The following is a 19,562-nucleotide window of genomic DNA, read 5'->3' as shown; positions in this document are numbered from 1 at the left end:
ACAATAATGTACAGAATATCATATAGAGTTTCTAGTGGAATGTACAGTATTTGTGCACAAAAAGAAATACTGTACACACGCACGCACACACACACACACACACATATATATACACATACAGTTATTGTAGTGGCTGGTAAACCACAGGGTGTAGGCAGACAGCCAGTGAGTCAAAACCAGACTCAGAGTAACCACTTTGAAATTAATGCTTTAGAGAACGGCCAAAACCACGACATCAAACACACACACACAGAGTGAGAGGGAAGAGACGCAGAATCCAAACAGTTGTTGGCGATGTTGTGTGCACACTGAGGCCTTCTAGACAAATGAAAGGTCTGGAGGGATGGTGATTTCTCCTGACCGCTCCACTTTTCCATTTATTTGTTTCAGCCTTTGAGGGAAAGTGTTTTCAGAGAAAGGGCTAAGAAAACAAAGTGGCCCACACCAAAAATACCAAAATTACAAACAAAAAATTTGGTCAATAAAGAGTTTGAATCACACGAGGATGACTGAAGTTCCTGTGCAAAAAGAGACCTACAGCAGAGATGTTTTTGTTTTGATGTTCAAGCTACAGACTTTTGGAGGTCAGTACCAATCCAGCATCACTCTTGTGTTTTTTTAAACCTTTTTTAAGGGCAGTGAAATCACAGGTGTCCTATTTATTTGCACTTTTAAATTCGAAGTGAAGCACTACGTGTGGTGATACTGAACTTTAGTTTAGTTTATTTATTTTGAACATAAAGAGGAACAAATGTCGAATACACAAGCAGACATACAAATCATTCACATTCATTTTGTTTAAAAAGGAGTGAGAATAAGTTTGAAACTTATTTATTCTCAAACCTTCTCTTTGAAACGCTAATTAATCAACGCAGCTTACCTTTGACCTCTCGTTAACATGTCGTCACATGTACATATACACACCCAGTGTTGGGGTAGTTACTCAAAAAAAGTATTTAGTTACTAGTTACTGCTGAAAATTGTAATGAGATTACTTTACTAGTTTGAAAAGTAACTTCACTACTTATTATTTTACTTTCCAGTTTCTTAATTTACCGTTTAGATATATGGACAAACATCACTTAACCTGCCCACATAGTGTTTATACGCAGACTGGATAATTTCTCTGTGCGCAGTTTTATCCCCACATCCATATGACACATACATGATCTTTATAACGAGGATCAGTCGCAATGAAATACAGGGGATCAGAGTAGATCTTAGTAAAACGTGTTGACAGATTCTCAACAGCGCACTTTTCATTGTTTTCACTCCGTGGTCTACAATATTTGTGTAGAAGATGTTTTATCGCAGTAATTAAGGGAATAACAGATGCATCAGATGAACTGATCTCTTTAGTTAACTGCTCAAAGGGGGAGAGAAGACAGTTCTGTCGGTGGAAACGGGAGGAAAAAATATGGCGTCTTTAGGGCGTCCTGCCTGAAAGTAGGGCGTCTAATTTCTTATTCTTTTCAGTACAGTCCTCAGGACGCCCGGAGGCCCTGCTGGCCAAAAGCCTGTGCTTCTTTTCTCTGTTTCCTTTCCAAGATCTACGCAAAAGTCAGAAAAACTTGGTATTTTACTTTTCTGCAAATGTTGCTGTATTTGTAAATATCGGAGTGTATTGCCTCCCCTTCATGTAGTGTTATCAGATCAGAACAAAGCATGTACTATTATGAGAGCAAACCATAGTTTCAGATCAAATATCTACACGTTTTCAAGGATTTCCTCATTTGTTTTGGAGAGGATGTTGATGCTATAATGAAATAAGCTAAACCTAACCAGATTCATGACAAGGAAATAGTTATTATCATCATCATCATCATCATTTCCTAATTTCTCTCCCAAGCACCACAAGTGATTAAAACACCATTACGCTGATTTTTCACATCTGCAGACATGTAAATAAGTAGTGTAATCTTGGTTCACAAATGTGAGCTCACGCATAGCTGTGGTTTGCTGACACGTACGATGGTGGCGTCAAACCAATGGATTATAACAAATAAAATAAACCTTGGCTCAAAAGAGCAAATGTTTCTGCTTGGTTTTCGTCAAAATGTCCTAGACCCATGGTTCCCAAACTGTGGTGCATGTACCATCAGTGGTACGTGAGCTTCCTCTAGTGCATTGGTTCTCAAAGTGCGGCCCACGGGCCAATGGCGGCCCGCAGAACATTTCTGGCGGCCCACAATGAATTACAGTTGATAGTTTTAATCCAGGAGCTACTAAGCTTGTTAAATGTTTATTGGACATTACTGGATACTAGGGATGTGAATCTTTGGGTGGCTCACGATTGGATTCGATTCCGATTCTTAGGGTTAAGAATCGATTCAAAATCGATTCTCGATTCAACTGATTCGATGTATCAGATTCTCGATGCAAAAATTGATACAATGCATAGTGTGTTAAGGCAAATTATGGCATAAAAGCAATACAATTTGTATAGGATAATGTGATAATGTGATCACAAAGGCAAACTTAAGACAAAAGTAAAAATGTATTCATTCAAAACAAATAACATCTTACAAAAATAACTTGCATGAATAAAAGCTTAGGCTAGCTGCTTTTTTCTACCAGAAGTTATAAAAAAAAACTGTACACAAATAACACAAACTTTTATTTTGTGTGGTTTTTAAAAAATAGGGATACTGTGTAGTATTTATGGGTTTATATAACCCAAAATCCACTTTTTTATACATATTATGTGCTCCTGCATTGTCTAGTCGCTGTATAATATTCTTTGTTTCATTTTTGTAGTGTTTCAAAGAGTCATGTAAAATAACATGGTCGCGGGCCGATACTGCATTGCCACGACGCCATGTTTCTACGGGAGCCTGTATAGACAAACGCGAGAGAACAAATCAAGCGTCTCTTTACTTGTAGCGGAAGTCCCGCCTCCACTCTCTCTGCTTCGTCTGCTACGGCCACGGTAGCTCGCCCTCTCCTTCGCCTCACGAACCTCATCTGCTGACACGGAGAAAGACGACAAGGACGACATTTGACCAGCTGAGGATACCGTAGCGCTCAGGGAAGGGAGGGGGTGAGCAGAGAAGCAGTTCTTTGTTGTAAATTTCAGCCTCTCCTCTAGATGGCACTATAAACTACTTACTTCACCTTTAAGTTTATGAATCATGGATGATTAGAACCGCGATACCTATGTGAATCGATTTTTTCCCCTACCCCTTCTGGATACAGACCAATAAGTGTAAACTGTAGAACTGCAATCTGGTCATTAAAATTATTACAAATGGGATTTCTTTCTTGTATTTTTTCCTTGGAGGCTCTCAGTCCAATGTTGGCTTCCTAAATTGGCCCTCAGGTATCAAAACTTTGAACTGAACACTTAACTTAAAAGTGAAACTTGTGTGAAAGTTGTGTCTGGCACCGTATGGTGTGTTGTGAAACCACACAAGACGACAGGTCCTGCAGACATTTCCACAAGAGACAAACCTGTACAGCATTGACACAGTTTCCTCGAGTGGAATCTGGCTTCTGGCAAGTACGTGACGTCATCCAGAGAATCTCAACGCTGATTGGCCATTTGGAGTTTGTTGAAAGTTGAACATTTTAAACTCCAGCTTTTTATCGCAATGTCTGCGATATCGCGCAGCTCGGCCCAGCCCAGCCAACGCGGGTATCGCGTCTTTGCATTGACTTTCTATGTAAACTTGTCATATGTAAACAAATGTGCATTGCAAATATGTACACAGCATTCAAGTTTCAAAATAAAAGAGGATAATCGACATGATGCACAGCTTTGTTTAGAGCTACAGATGTTGTAACCTGAATTGATGAACACATTATTTGTTGTAAGAAAGTTGAATCTCCACCGAATGATTTCCCGTTCACATTCATGGTTTCATCTTCCAAATTGTTTTAAAGCTCACATAGAGTGGTCCTGTTACACATGTTAGTTATGGAGGTCTACTTACATACATTAACTTGTTTTTATTGTCAAAAACCTCCGAGTTGCTGTAAACGAGCCGATAGAAATCTGTCCTTTTTGAAGCACTTGTCAGCCGTGCTATTTCAGACATAAATCTCGCCTGAGAAGACAGACTGTGTTGTGATTGGCCAATACCCCGGACATGACATTCAGCACACCCGCTCTCAGAAGCGCAGCTCCCCCCTCTGGAACGGTGGATGCACTGCTCCTCATTATCAAAACATTGTTTTAACAGTGTTTTGATAATAAAGAATAAATAAATAGCTTCTTCACGACTCCCCGCCGCAGTCCCTTTTATGACTTTGACCCGGACTCAGACCCAGAGTCAGAAGACACTGTCGCTCGTGAAACACCTCCACAACGGACGTTATTCTTCTTCTGCGGTTCAATCTACACAACCAGATGTGCCCGGACTAGTGCCCCGAGCAGGACGATCTGCTGTTCCGGGATTTTCAGAGATCTCGCTGAGCCCGAGATTACAATAAAACTCAGCGTTCTCAGCAGTGGCTGAACTGTTTGTTTCGAAACTTCAGGGCTTCATAAACAAGGTAATGACACAGATACACACTAAAAAAACAGCGTTAATTGGAACTTCCGGTCTAGTTCAGCTTTAACACTGTGATGATGACGTGACATTTTTGATGATTATACTTTCCAACAATTGCAAATCCTCTCACAAATGGCATTTAAACGTCTCCGCGGAAGTCGTTTTATTCCTCTTATACCGCTACGTTCAGGCGCTCCTTTCCATGAGACATTCATCATTCGACATTTTCCAGTAACTGTTAGTCCGCGGGGATTGTTTGTCTGTAAATAGAAACCGTTGGCTGCTACAAAGCGGGAAAGGGGGGGGACATGAAATACGACCAGAGTCGGGACAAAACTTGGCAGCTTCACCTGAGCAGAGTGTTGTCTGTGCGATTGCCTGTGCCAACAGAAGCACCAGCACGTCAAGACGCACCAAAGAAGGATTTCTGTGTGTGTGTGTGAAAGGATTATTTCATCGTCACCATGCATCACTTTCCCTCTGCGGATACGACAGAGCAGCTATTCTCAAACATATAAATGTTACGGCCCATTTGAATGTCTGAAAATCAGTTTTGGCCCAACAAAAGCCTGAAATAATTTATTTCATACGAATAATTTACTGCCTTTAAAGAGTAAATATTATGAATATCAGACATTGCACATGATTTAGATGTCGTTTCTTGAAGGTTTTACAACTTACAAATAGCAGAGTTTAATCACTTTTAACTTATCATAAATATCGTTAGGGTTTTAAGAGGCTTAATTTCAAAAATGAACTTTAAAAGCTTTATATTTGTTGACCTCACACGATCCACCTGCAGTACTTGTATGGTCCACCAGGAGTCTGATACCTACACTTGAGGAAGATCTGCCATAGATTTGATCTAAAATGGAGCTTTTGCATTATTCCGTTCAAGCACGACTCGCTTTTCCATTAATGATAATACCTGGTACTTTTTTTTAGTCTTTCTAACATAATGCTAACACTAAAATGTGATGTTATCAGACTGACAGCCACTGATTGGTCACTGGAACTGTATAATGGAAAAGCGCCAAAAGTGTACATCGTCTTCAGGTTGTAAAATATACTCCCATTGTGAAGTGTTGAGATTTGCTGAAACTGGAATTGGAAACTGGAAATTACACAGACGTCACCTGCAATTACGCTCCTGTAACACTGAGTCCTGATGAGTAGTGGGTTACAGTTCATACACTGACAGAATTAATACTGACATGGCAGGACAGTTCCAACGTTCTATTTTTATTCTCTCAGCTCACACTCTACATCGCCACAATCTCTCCCACCAGGCAGGCGGAACCAAAAGCATGTGTAAGGGTGTAAATAAATCATAAATTCACATTATAATAATCACCCGTATTATTTATATACACATACACATATATCAGTTTACTATCCGAGACATTATGTATTTAAGCTAAAGCAACTGGCCATAAAATCTTCCTTATATGTCACAGAGCCTCAGGAATAATGTTCATATAACAAACTGAACTCACCAACAACAACAGTACAGACAAAATATTCGCATTAAAAAATATATTTTGCAGACTGTAAATCATGTTTATGTTTTGAAATCATGTTTCAAAACATCTACCAAGCATTGCAGTCAGTAGAGTCTCAGCTGCCGAGCAGCCACGGGTTGCCAGTTATGTCAGAAAACAAAACCTAAAAGACTTCAGTATTTTGAATTTGAATGTAGTAACTGTTGTTTGGCCACATTCTTACATATGGCATCTTTAATATGTGCCGTAGAACCAAACTAGTATATTTAATAGCCTATAAGAATATATAATAAAGCATAATTTGTAGTTATATGCAACTGAAAAAGGGAAATATAAATGAATATAAATACAAAATTATATTATGCCATAACCAACGATAGACTCTTACTGGATGATACAGGCAGTCAGTTTGCATTTCCCTCTAAATGAGAACATGATTTACAAAATCCATACTGAAGAAAACTGTGTGCCATTGAAAAAATAAACTTATATACTTTTTGGCATCCAGCAGAGTTGCCCCCTGGTGGCGTAATGGTACCTCACTACCACTTCTTGTTCAATACAGTCTATGATTGGTAACAAGCACCAACATCCATCCCCAAAGAATGAATCAGTGTATCTGTTTATAGAAAGGTTTAAATCCTAAACAATCACGGCCGCGTGTGTTTGTGCACCGCACAGTCCCTCACGAGACTCGTGTTTCACAAAACAAAAACCTTTCATGTCCTTCCAGCAATGTCCCAGTGCCTGCTGTCTTCAGTCCAGGAGCTCCCCGAACTGTGAGGTCAGTGGGAGGGAAAGGTTGGTTCACGGTTGGAGCCAAAGCTGGAAAAAGGCCAGAGGCCATGAGAATTATGAAACACACTGACACACAGCTGTGTGTGCACAGCCTCCCACTGTTCTCGCCGCTCCACCACAACAGCCCGCTAATCCCGCTTAGATCTGCTCATCAGGGCCAGACAGTGCCCATACAGTGGCGCTGCCAAATCTGCCAGAACCAAAGAGCGGAATAATCTTGTCTTACAGCGGCTGCGGAGCAGAGGAGTGTGAGGAGTGTGAGGCGGGAGTCATGAGGGGCCCACATCACATCACAATCCCCGGCTGCATGCTTCTCTGTCCTGCTCACAACGAGACATGTCACGAGGACAAAAAAAACAAACAGAATAAGTGTTTAAACTAGTCCATAAATTCTTAACTAGATTATGCACAAGAGGATTTGCATGGTCTGCCCAGACTCTGCAGCTCTAATTAAAGCAATGAATGAATAACATTGTTTTACTCATTATGTAATTATATTATTCTTATTATAGTCATAAACCAAACTAAACAAGTTTTAAAAAAAAAAAAAAAATTCTCATATATAATACATTTTCTGGGTTATAATTCATGTTTTTTTAAAGTCTTTATTATTTTGTTGTACTTTTACTGTACTACATTTGCGGTTCATTGTTGTGTTTGTTACATTAAAATATAAATAAATGTCTGTTACATTTAAATCACGCTTTTCAACCCAGTATGAGACGTTGATTATACATATCTTTATTGTATGATCATTTTTAGATTTTCTACAATGTTTTATTGTTGTTTTTTTACGTCTTTTGGGTAGCATGATTCTATATTTGACTTCTCTGATGTACTGTAGCACTTTGTTTCAGCTGTCGCTGTTTTTAAAGTGCTTTATAAATAACGTTTGGATTGGATTGGAAATGAGTTCAGACAAAGCTGATTAGGCCAAACGGCTCCACATGACTCTCTCTCTGGGTTCCTCAGTGTCAGTTATTATTTTTCGTGTCACATTTCCACCGATAGAAAATAAACCTGGACATACAGTCAAACTTCACAATGTTATCTTTTCTCACAGTCACGACGTTAGCCTCTCATTCAACGTAATTTTTTGATGAAAACTACATCAAATTAAAATCGCACCATTATGGTAATTACTCAGATGTCCACAGCGGGTGAAGTTTATGGTTAAACTGTAAAATAGATATTGATTTCTATCATGTAAGGAATTCATAAGGTGGCCACATGTGGCCCCCCATACATACACAGTATATATACACACATATACACATAATATGTGTATAAATATATATATTCATATATTATATGAATAGATTTATATATATATATATATATGTATATGGCCATCGCATATTTACATATATGTGACTTAATATGGCTTTCAGTAGTAAAAGTCCTAAATCAACAATAAATATTATATTTAAAGGTGAAGTAAGTAGTTTATAGTGACATCTAGAGGAGAGGCTGAAATTTACAACAACGAACTGCTCCTCTGCTCACCCCCTCCCTTCCCTGAGCGATACGGTATCCTCAGCCGGTCAAATGTCGTCCTCGCCGTCTTTCTCCGTGGTGCGGGCGTACGGTCAGGTACTGGTGTTCCTTTATCCGCTGTAAAATATGTGTGCTCCTCCATTCTAAATGCGTAAAAAGATCCGCTCTCAGCCTCGTCTCGGTGCTCGATTTGTTCTCTCGCGTTTGTCTATACAGGCTCCCGTAGAAACATGGCGTCGTGGCAATGCAGTAGCGGCCCGCGACCATGTTATTTTACATGACTTTTTGAAACACTACGAAAATGAAACAAAAAATATTATACAGCGACTAGACAATGCAGGAGCACATAATATGTATACAAAAGTGGATTTTGGGTCATATAAACCCATAAATACTACACAGTGTCCCTTTAAGAATACATTTCAGACAAAGCTCATATTGCCGGTGAACGTTTGCTCGGTGTCACTAAAAAAACTGTATGGATAAATGAGTCTTTCACAAAAACAACCACAACAGAGATGTTTAGTTAACATGAAGCAGTGAATCGTCCTGAACACGACTCTTCTCGAGATGAAAAATTCCCTTTTAATCGTCATCCTCATATTCCCAATGAAGGTCACTGTGTTTGCAGTCAAAGCTCCAACGTGAGCTGAACCACATTCACAGTCTGGGATTCTGTGACAAAAGGCTACGAGTAAAATTTCCCACGAGAGACGAGGAAAATCCACGGAACGTGCCATAAAACTACTGTTTAAGCTCTGAGCTGAGGTGGATGTTATTGAAAAGTATATATTACAAAGTTTGACCCGGAGGTCAGCACACGTTATTTTTTTTTTTTCACCAGGGACGAACTAAGAGCAGATGGAGGGGAGGAAGGGAGAAAGGGAGGGAGTGTGTGTGTTTTCAGTTATCCAGCCGACCTGACACCCCCCTCTGTTTTTAAACACAACCACAACCAAAACACGGCCTGTCCTCCTCATTCACTCCAAGAATGTTACGCAGCTATGCAGGCCTCAGTGCAGCGACAGCATGTGCTGCACCACGACTTTATATCTGCAGTGTCAGGGTCTTCTGATTTATGCATTAATAAAACTTTGAGTGTTTGTGTGTGAGTGTGAGTATGTGTATATTCCTTGAGATACTTACATAGAGTTTTTTTTAGGGTAGCTACTCTTGCATCGTCAGTGTTTGGAGGTCTGTTTAGAGAGGAACACAGGAGATTATTGGTAATTCATTAATTGGAGTGACAAGTCCTCAAAAATGTTTTAATTAAAGCTCACAGAGTGGTCCTGTTGCACATATATGTTAGTTATGGGGGTCTACTTACATATATTAACTTGTTTTAACCTCGTAGTTGCTGTAAATGAGCCGATAGAAATCCTCTTTTCTGACGCTGTTCCCCAGCCGTGATATTTCAGACTCAACCCTCACACCCAGAAGACAGACTGTCTTGTGATTGGCCAATACCTGGAAGTGACATATTCAGCACACCCGCTCTCAGAAGCACAGCTCCCCCATCTGGAATGGTGGATGCACTGCTCCTCATTATCAAAACATTGTTTTAACAGTGTTTAAAAATAGCTTCTTCACGACTCCCCGCCGCAGTCCCTTTTATGACTTTGACCTGGAGTCAGACCCAGAGTCAGAAGACACTGTCGCTCGTGAAACACCTCCACAACGGACGTTATTCTTCTTCTGCGGTTCAATCTACGCAACCGTATGTGCCTGGACTAGTGCCCGGAGCAGGAGGATCTGATGTTCAGGAGAACTGCTGTTTACGTAACCAGACCGGGTTTTTTCAGAGATCTCGCTGAGCCCGAGATTACAATAAAACACAGCGTTCTCAGCAATGGCTGAACTGTTTGTTTAGAACCTTCAGGGCTTCATAAACAAGGTAATGACGCAGATACACACTAAAAAACAGCGTTAATTGGAACTTCCGGTCTAGTTCCGCTTTAAGTTTTGACCACTTGTTTTTAAAATGAGTTAGTTTCATTAGTTTAATTAGTTGGAAGAGCGGGTTTGCAAGTTTTTATTAGTTTTAGTTTAGTTTGTATTTGTTTTAGTGCTAGTTTAGTTTTTTTTTTTATATATGGGGAACGATTAAAAAAGTTCATCATAAGTATTGTGTCATAAAAACCCAACAAAATATGCCATTTTAACCCTTAAGCCCAATTATTACTCCTGCATAAAGTGCTCTACGTCGGTTACGGAGACCCCTCTACGTTGCCGGAGAGCCCCTCCGTTGTCACCAGCTGCACAAAATATTGTTTAAGGAGTCTGTCACTCCGTCAAGGGACAACGAGAGACAGCAATGGCTGCGATTGGTCCTCAGAGTCCACAGAGGCGGAAGCAGTGGGATAACACATTAAGTAGTCGGAGAAGTATAATGTGGCTTTTAGTGTTCACAGCACAGATCTGTGCCACAGGTGCACCCTTGATAAATTGCTGCAGTAATAATACACAAGTCCTTATATTCTAAAAAATAAATACACTTCATATGAAACCAAAATGATTGTGTAGGAAAACGTTTTTTACAAAGATATAAACTAAGCAAGGCTCACGTTGGTGTAGTGGTTAGCACTCTTGCCTTTGCAGCAAGAAGACCCGGGTTCCTGGGTTCGAGTCCCGTTTGGAACAACTTTGGAACAAGGGCCTTTCTGCAAGGAGTTTGCATGTTCTCCCCGTGTGTGCGTGGGTGTTCTCCGGCTTCCTCCCACAGTCCAAAAACATGCAGTATGGGGATTAGGTGAATTGGTCAATCTAAATTGACCGTAAGGTGTGAGTGTGTGAGTGAATGGTTGTTTGTCTCTATATGTGGCCCTGTGATGGATTGGTGAACTGTCCAGGGTGTACCCCGCCTATCGCCCAATGTCAGGAGCGACCCTCTGGTGGAGGATGAAGCGGTAGATAATGGATGGATGGATGGTTAAACTAAGACATTTTTCGTTACAATTTTAATTTGGTTTCAGTTAGTTTTTTTAAACTCTAGTTTTTAACTAAACTGAACCATAATAACCTTGGTTACAGGAGATATATAACCAAATGAACGCATTGTACGTCTTCCTGTGAATGAGGACAGCAAAAACAACGTGTTGTAGCCTAGAGGAGGAAAACAGTTTTTCACTTAATTTGACTATTTTCACACTTGCAGCTCAGGATCCTCCTGTCAGCGAGTCAGAATAGTCCCCGTGAACTCAGCTTAATGGCCTGAGGCAACAGGCCGTAACACTCCTCTTCCACAGGTAAGATAGCGGAGCTTACCTGTGGAAGAGGAGGAGTGTTACGGCCTGTTGCCTGCATCCTCACCAGGCTTTAACCCTGTGTGTTTTCACATTATGCAAAGTAAGGCCCAGTGGGTAGAATCCTTGTGTGGACAGGAATGTGATTGTTGTGGCACTGCATCTCCAGTGATCCAACACACTGAAGGAGGAAACAACAAGAAGCCTTCTCTTTACTCAGACTGGGCGCCTCTCAGAGTTGGAGTGCCTCATAAATCTCTCTGTGACTTGAAGTTTGGATGAAGGCTGCTGTTGTCATGTGTTGGTTTATAAGGTTATTTAAGGCAGGGTGCTTTTGTTTCATCGATTTTCCTCAGACACTCAGCGCATTTACATGCATGTTGAAAGTCAGATTTTAGTGGGACTAAAATCGAGCTAGTCTAAGGGCGCTTTCAGACTTTCAGACCAGTCAGAAAAATGTTACAATGTAAATACAGACATGGGTATGGCTTTCACATATGCATTGTTCTATCCATCCATCCATTATCTACCGCTTTATCCTCCACCAGAGGGTCGCGGGGGGTGCTGTGCCTATCTCAGCTGACATAGGGCGATAGGCGGGGTACACCCTGGACAGTTCGCCAGTCCATCGCAGGGCAAACAACCATTCACTCACACACCTACGGTTAATGTGACCAATTCACCTAATCCCCATATCGCATGTCTTTGGACTGTGGGAGATAGCCGGAGAACCCGGAGAAAACCCACGCACACGGGGACAACATGCAAACTCCTTGCAGAAAGGCCCTTGTTCCGAAGTTGTTCCAAACGGGACTCGAACCCAGGAACCCGGGTCTTCTTGCTGCAAAGGCAAGAGTGCTAACCACTACACCAACCGTGGGCCCTGCATTGTTCTAAACGAACTAAAATAGACCACAAAGACCATCGGCACCGGAACCAGACTAACCCCCAATTTCCACTGGGCATGTCACCGCCACAAAACATAAGCGATGCGGGAGCTGAATACAACTGGCTCGCAATGCAGCGCACAAGGCAGGGCTCAGCACTGCGCTGCCATAACGCGCCCAGTGGGCATTGACGCTAGGCAGAGGACGGCGCAAAACCGCAACGCTGACATTCCGCACAGCTGACGCGACCGGTGGAAATTTGGGTGGGTGAACCCGTATCTCATCTCATATCCATAATGCATTAAACTATACCGTTTCACCCATTTGGTTTGGATGCTTTTTCACACCAGAGGACCATATCAAAGTAGGGAAAATAAAGCCTGAAGGGGTGGTCTCAGACCGGTTGATTTGGTGCGCACCAAAGTACCGAGATTACATTCACACCAACACAAACAAACCAAACCAAGGGACCAAACACGTTTGGTGCGCACCAAATTATGTAGGTGCGAAAGCACCCTTAGTCGGACTAACATACCTAGATAATGTGATTCATCATCCGGTTACTCCTGCATGTATACGCTTAGTCGGACTGGAATCAGAATTGGAGTTCTCCGCACACCCCAAAATTTCCTCCCTGTTCTTTGACCCAGAAGTAGAATGAGATGACATATAAACAGCAGCACCGTTGTCGGTAAAGAACAAACAACACAATGTCGTCGGCAAAAGCTAAAACTACAGAGAAGACCTCACTTGGTCTGACAAAGAGACGAGATGTACAGCATGATCCATCTCACCGTCCAGATGTGAGATGGAGTGCTACTAATCACCAGTGCAGCACAGCAGATGAACATTAACCTGACAATCCTCCATGATGTAGAAATAACAAGATTGTTTTTTTCCCAGTTTACATATGTGACCAATAATGAATGCACCCTAACATTGGATATGAAGAATCTGAGTATGTGATTCGCCCTTCCAGATTGTCGTGGCTCTAACAGCAGAGATTCTTTTCTCCTTTTGTCGCAGTCTCCATGAGTTGAGATACTCGCACGCACTAACACATGCTCGCGTTGTCTCCACAGTCGAGCCTGGTGACAGAAACACATCTTGCCACAGGGAAGCCTTTTTTTTTCTCCAGGAAAGGCGTCTGACAGGATGACAGACCCCAGTGTGGTGCAGAGTCAGACGTGACGGCAAAACAAAAACAAGCGTTTGTTCTCTTGTGTGTGTTATATAAACTTTTTTGGATGCTCGTGTTAGCACAAATCGTGACTTTGCCATCAGTGAAACATCCTCCTCCTCCTCCCTACACTTCCTCTTGCTGAAAATGAGAAGATGGCTCAGCCACTGGCTGGACACTGGAGTCTGGTCAACACACTATAATCTCCACCACACACTTAATGAGCTTAATGTGCACTCCCAGACCTCTGAGCATGAAGGCGTGTGCACAGCATTCACTTCACCGCACTATTTAGCAGCCTTGTTTTATCTTATTCTCCACTAAAGATTAACCCTAACCCATTTCTTTTTTTTTAAATCACTGAGGTGTTAAAGGTCCAAACTTCCTGTGAGGTAAATACTGTCACGGTCGGTTTGAGTGCGTCCACAGACATTAGAGTTAGACATTACGTGTCTATGACCATCTGGTGCCGAAGTGACTGTGCAGACAGCTGATATGCATCCGGGGGGCCGACTAAGGCCATGCACTGACTTTCATTTGTAAACAACCCATATGTCGTCATGCACCTTGGGTGGGGGGGTGCGGTAAATGTGCAGAGTGGAGCTTTGCAGTGGCTTCCAGGAATAGGAGCAGATTTCAGAGCCTGATTGGGGATAAACTGTGATTTAGTCCTTTAGACCCGTGGTCCACTCCAGCTCCAACACAAACGCTCACTTTCTCTGCTGCTGCAGCAACTGACCACATCCTGGCTACTGACATTACCAGCCTCAATAAATATTTGTTCCCCATTTAAACATGCAACCAAGGATTAAATAGAAGTTATGTTATTTTTTTTTATTTTTTTTTTTAAACCAGGGAAACAAACATTGAGATTAAAAGTGTCCCTAACCCAAGACGGGCAGCAGTAAATTTTCTTGTCAATACAGGTTATTGACAGGACAAGGTTTAAACTATTTGAATAGCCACATAACCAGTACATTTTCAATAAAATCAATATAAAGTGCAATTGGCAGACCATCTGAAGATGTCCAATGAGTCCGGAACCTTTTGAAGGAGACATATTATACCCTATTTCTCCACTCACCTAGTTTCCTGGTGTCCTAATGAACTGTCTTTGACATGCTTTGGTCAAAATACCATAAGGATGAAGCACCACAGCAGTTCAATCACCCTGCCAAAACAGCCCTGAATGCTCTGTTTAGTAGCATCTTTTTAGGTCCACCTTAACAAACAAACAAACAAACAAACAAACAAAAAAGTAAAACGAAACTTAAGGCACATGAAATTACAGCCACAGAGGCTACCGGGAGCTAACAGCATTTGGATGTGTAAGTGATCATTTGCTCTAGCAGGCACATTGCTGTCATATATAACATGTATTCAATGGACAGATAAATCCTCTGAGGCTGGAAGTTTGTGTAGAACTCTGTGCTGCACTGTGGAGCCAAGAAGATAACTTTTTGCCGACTTCGCGGGCTTCTGGTTTTCGGATACTGTTGCCCTCGCCAGCACTCTCGCATGTTTTACGGAAACAAAGCAGAGCTCCGCGAGACAACAATTCTAGAAATTTCCCAATGAGTGTGGAAGTCAACATCGTGTGTTTCATCTCCTGTACTTATACTGAGGAGGACCACAAAAACATGAGTGAGTCATCTTTGCCAACTGATAGGGCATCCAGAGTCCCAAATATAAAGATTTAAATTATTAAAAAGTTGATTTTGCATAATAAGATAAGTTACATCTGAAGGTTCCAGGAAGAGACATTCGCAAATTTAAACACCTTTTTCCCTAGTTCAATATCAGCCTTTGGTACAAACTATCAGAATAAGTCCTGGGGCCAAAGACTGTAACTCCCTGTGCTTTTCTGACTGATTTAAACCTGCAGATATGAAAGGAGCAGAGTCAAGCATGCAAGCAAGCATTAGAGCACATACTCTGGAAGGGTTAAAACCTCTTATCTTAAAAGGAAAACTGTCAACAAGCAATCACGGAGGCATTTTTAATCTGTCTTGCAGGATCACGTCTGTGTGTGCCACTGAGAAGAAGAGATAAAACCCAAGAAATAAGAGGTGTTTCATTTCACGGGGACTTGAGGAGAGATTTAATTTCCTCTGTGGTGATTTTCCACCAATTTTTGTCTCACACTGAATCTGCAGTGCCGTGTCATCAAACAAACCTACAGCACGTACCATGGAGCACTGAAAATAGTCTACACTCTAAACCTCTTATTGTGTGCAGTATAAACCTGTCACACTGGAACAATCAAGGTTTTCTCAACTTATTAGTGTTATTTCAATCCTCATGTGCACTATAAAACATGCTTTCACCAATTTCCAAGTTCTCCTTACTTTTCACGGACCATCGCTTGCTTCTGATTGGCTTATACATAAGTGAAGGCTAAAGCACATGCAAGTAAATAATGATAATGTTTCCATCGCACTAATCTGCCACGTTGTGTTGACAGACACGACAAAGCAAATTTGGTCCAAAAATTAACATGATTCTAATTATAATGTTTGCATTTTGATGATTTTTGATGTTTTTTGGAAAAACATGACCACAGACTTGAGGCTCCGCTAATGGCTTTTTAGATGATTTGATGACTGCGGACAAGAAATCATTTCAATACCAACATCCCTTAGGGTCACTTATCACTCTGGGCATCACGTTATATTGCTTTTTGAAACCAAGTGGTGACCAGTCATGACCTCAACCATAGAAAACAGCTCCTCTGGTAAATCCTCAACATTCACAATTTGACTGATTTTCCATAAACTTCCATTTAGTCACTTCTTTGGAGTATTGTTTTTAGTGGCTCACACTGTGAGTGTCTGTCTGTCTGTTTGTTTGTTTGTGCTTCCACACTTGCCAATATGATCAACAGAGGCCGCCAGAGGCTTGTTGCGTGAATGGGGTGAAGTCTGTTATCTCCGATTGCCTTGTTTTTTTGCAACCAATGAGTGGCCCCCTTGTGGCTATTTGGAATATTCTAAGTTCCTGGTTGGCTTCAGGAAGAGGTAAATACTTTTCTTGTCTTGATGACCCCTCAAGTATGCTTTACAAGACAGGTTTGCCATTCACTCCCACATTCATACAGTACATGTACAGTATGTGCACCGACCGCAGGGTTGTTCTTGCCCGTTGAACACACCTGATGGAGATCATCATCAACAAAAATAGAAAAATGTAGTGGCCCATGAGTGGGTACACCCTTTTTGACCCATTGAAATGTAGACTAGCGGATACGGGACTTGAACCGAAAACCTTCACAAACCGTCACCTCAACTCGACAATAGCTCATGAGAGACTAAGTCCATCTTTATATGGAGACTATGGTTACGACAGGCAACTAAACAGCTAACTGCTTGAATCCATAGCTACGTAAATTTGGTGCAAACTCCCTTCAAATCAATCATCATCTGTTTACAGGAGATGACACTATGGAGTGGAAACGCCCCTTTGTGAAGCCTCATACCATGAGCATGCTACCACAAGCTTTTTTTTAATTGCACAGCTACATTGTATGAATCATGAAGCTCATTTACGCTTCAGGGAGTTTTCAAAGTGAAGTGAAATTATGTTGCATTAAATAAATTTGTTATGCCAGGGTTCAAAGTGTTTGGTTTAGTTTAATGCAGGGGGGCCCCAGGTCCCTTTTTGTAATCCCTTGAAACACCCCTGCATGAGTGCACCCAATAAACCATGGCTTTTGTTGTGACAGTGTGCATTCCAATGCTCATCTTTTTTCACTTTAATTGCAGGCCAAGGAACTTTTTTTGCATTATCTTGCGCGGAGTCTCAGAGCTGAAGCTGCACAGAGACGACTCTCATGCATTTAATGAAATATTTGCCTCCGAGGCTGGATCTTCAAGGTCTCACTTGCAGGACTTTGTTGCCGTATCCTGCCTTCACCCCAGGTGCAGGGCAGGAAATTAAGAGACGGATGTGTACACAGTGAAGCGCAGATTAAGACCTGATGTTACCGCACTGCATGTGTCATGCTTATATCCGGATAAAGCTTAGCTAGGATCAAATAGGCTTTTATAGGTTTCCAGTGACAAAGTACCATGCCTGAAATAAATGTACATGACATTTACCGGCTAACTGCACTGCTGCTGCTCATCACCACCTAGTAAAAGGTCTGCATTATATTGTCCTGTATGTCCTACAGTGTAAGAATTAAATCATCTCAGCCTTTTTATTGGGTACACCTGTTCAACTGATCTCCATGGTTGTTGGTAACATCCATGTGAGGTTTATGATATGATAGTACAGAATAATAAAAATGTTACTGTTCATCATAATCCTTCATCTTTTTCCTAAAACACCAGCCAACGTATTAGAGCATCACAAAGGCATTCTGTCATTCTAATGCATAGTATTAATGACAACACTTCGTAAAAAGAGGGTAGCAACCTCTCCGGATTCTAACAGTGTCAGCTCTTTGTGGAATTGACTGCAGCTCCCACAAAGCAAAAGATCAGCAACAAAGATAATGGGTGGATGCAAAAACCTCATTATTATGTATCTGTCTTCCATTTGAACCCGCTGATGTCCCTGGATACTAGTGTTTTGTTTTGTGTCATCCAAACGATGTCTGTTCTAGAAACTTGGACTTTGCACAAAAACAGCAAGTGACAACAAGAACAGATAGCTGCGTGTTTGGCATGCATGACTGCAATCTGCTACCACACCTGGGAACTCTCTGTCTTCCTTATCTCAAATCAAGCAAATTAGGAGTGATTCAAAACACTGGTGTTGCTTTTGTGAATCGCTGCTCCTAACATGTGTCAGAAACAGTTGAACTTTTGCAGGTGGGACCACAGTGAAGAGGAACATCTGTGCCAACTGTGTCAGAGTCGAACTCTACGCACACAGATTTGCCCTCCAGCACAGCAGAGACATGTGCATCAGCTTCTGCACTCTGTTCCAGTTCTCCAGATGTTTCTTGTCCTGGGGAGAATTAACGGGATAGTAGTAAAGTCTTAAAATTGTGGTCGGCAGGATTGATTGTTGAATCTTATCTCCACTCCATTAAATGCTGGTCCATATATCGTCCTATCTGATAAGCATGGACAGTTTAATGCACTTCACACACAAAATGACCGAGGACAATTTTGACACTGTTCATTGTATTTATGTCCAACTCTCGTTTGTCCAACTCTGCTTTGTCCGACTATTTTATAATTCTTTAGGTTGCTTTGTAGCCATTGCTGAAGTTGCATGTTACTTCAGTAGTTTTTCGTCTGAAGGAACATCCAAAGGACAGGTCACACTTTCCGAGGTTTGCTTGGGTCCACGTGATGTATGGTATATTTTTTTTATCTGCTCATTTCGACTTCAGGCCGCCGAGCTCCTATCAGCACACACAATTTGATTCCACATGGACCATACTTGCTGACTGTGCAGTCTTCCTGTAGCACAACACTTTCTAGTCCAGTATGTTTTGGATAAAAGTGACAATGAAGAGGACGGTAACCATGGAAACTTTTGTCGGAGGAAATCTACCAGCACTCACACATGTACAATTCTTCGGACAACACAGCAACCACAGGAGTCATACTTGATCTAATTCGTATCAGGATATAACATGTACAACAAGGTACAAAACATACAGAACCAGAGCACGATCCATCTCACCGCCCATCTCGACAGGAAACTGATTCAATAGGCACTAGCTTTTCGAGAGATACCACGCCACCTACGGAGGCAAGGTCTGATTCCCTGTCTTGTCTAGAGTCTAGAGGGAGAGTCGAAATCTAGTTAGTAACAATATCAAGTGACGCTTGAAGACATGCAATTTTCCGAATCTAAATTTTGATCCGTCCTTTCTACTGAATGAATGTGGCTAATAAGTGTCTTTTCCTTAAAGGGATACTTCACCGATTTGAATGTGGCTTTGTATTGCTAGAATAGCAGTAGTATTTCTTTAGAAAATGTGCTTCCCTCCCTCAGTTTTTCAC

The sequence above is a fragment of the Microchirus variegatus genome (assembly GCF_963457635.1).
Source record: "Microchirus variegatus genome assembly, chromosome: 10".
Lineage (NCBI taxonomy): Eukaryota > Metazoa > Chordata > Actinopteri > Pleuronectiformes > Soleidae > Microchirus > Microchirus variegatus.
This window is presented reverse-complemented; position numbering follows the sequence as displayed.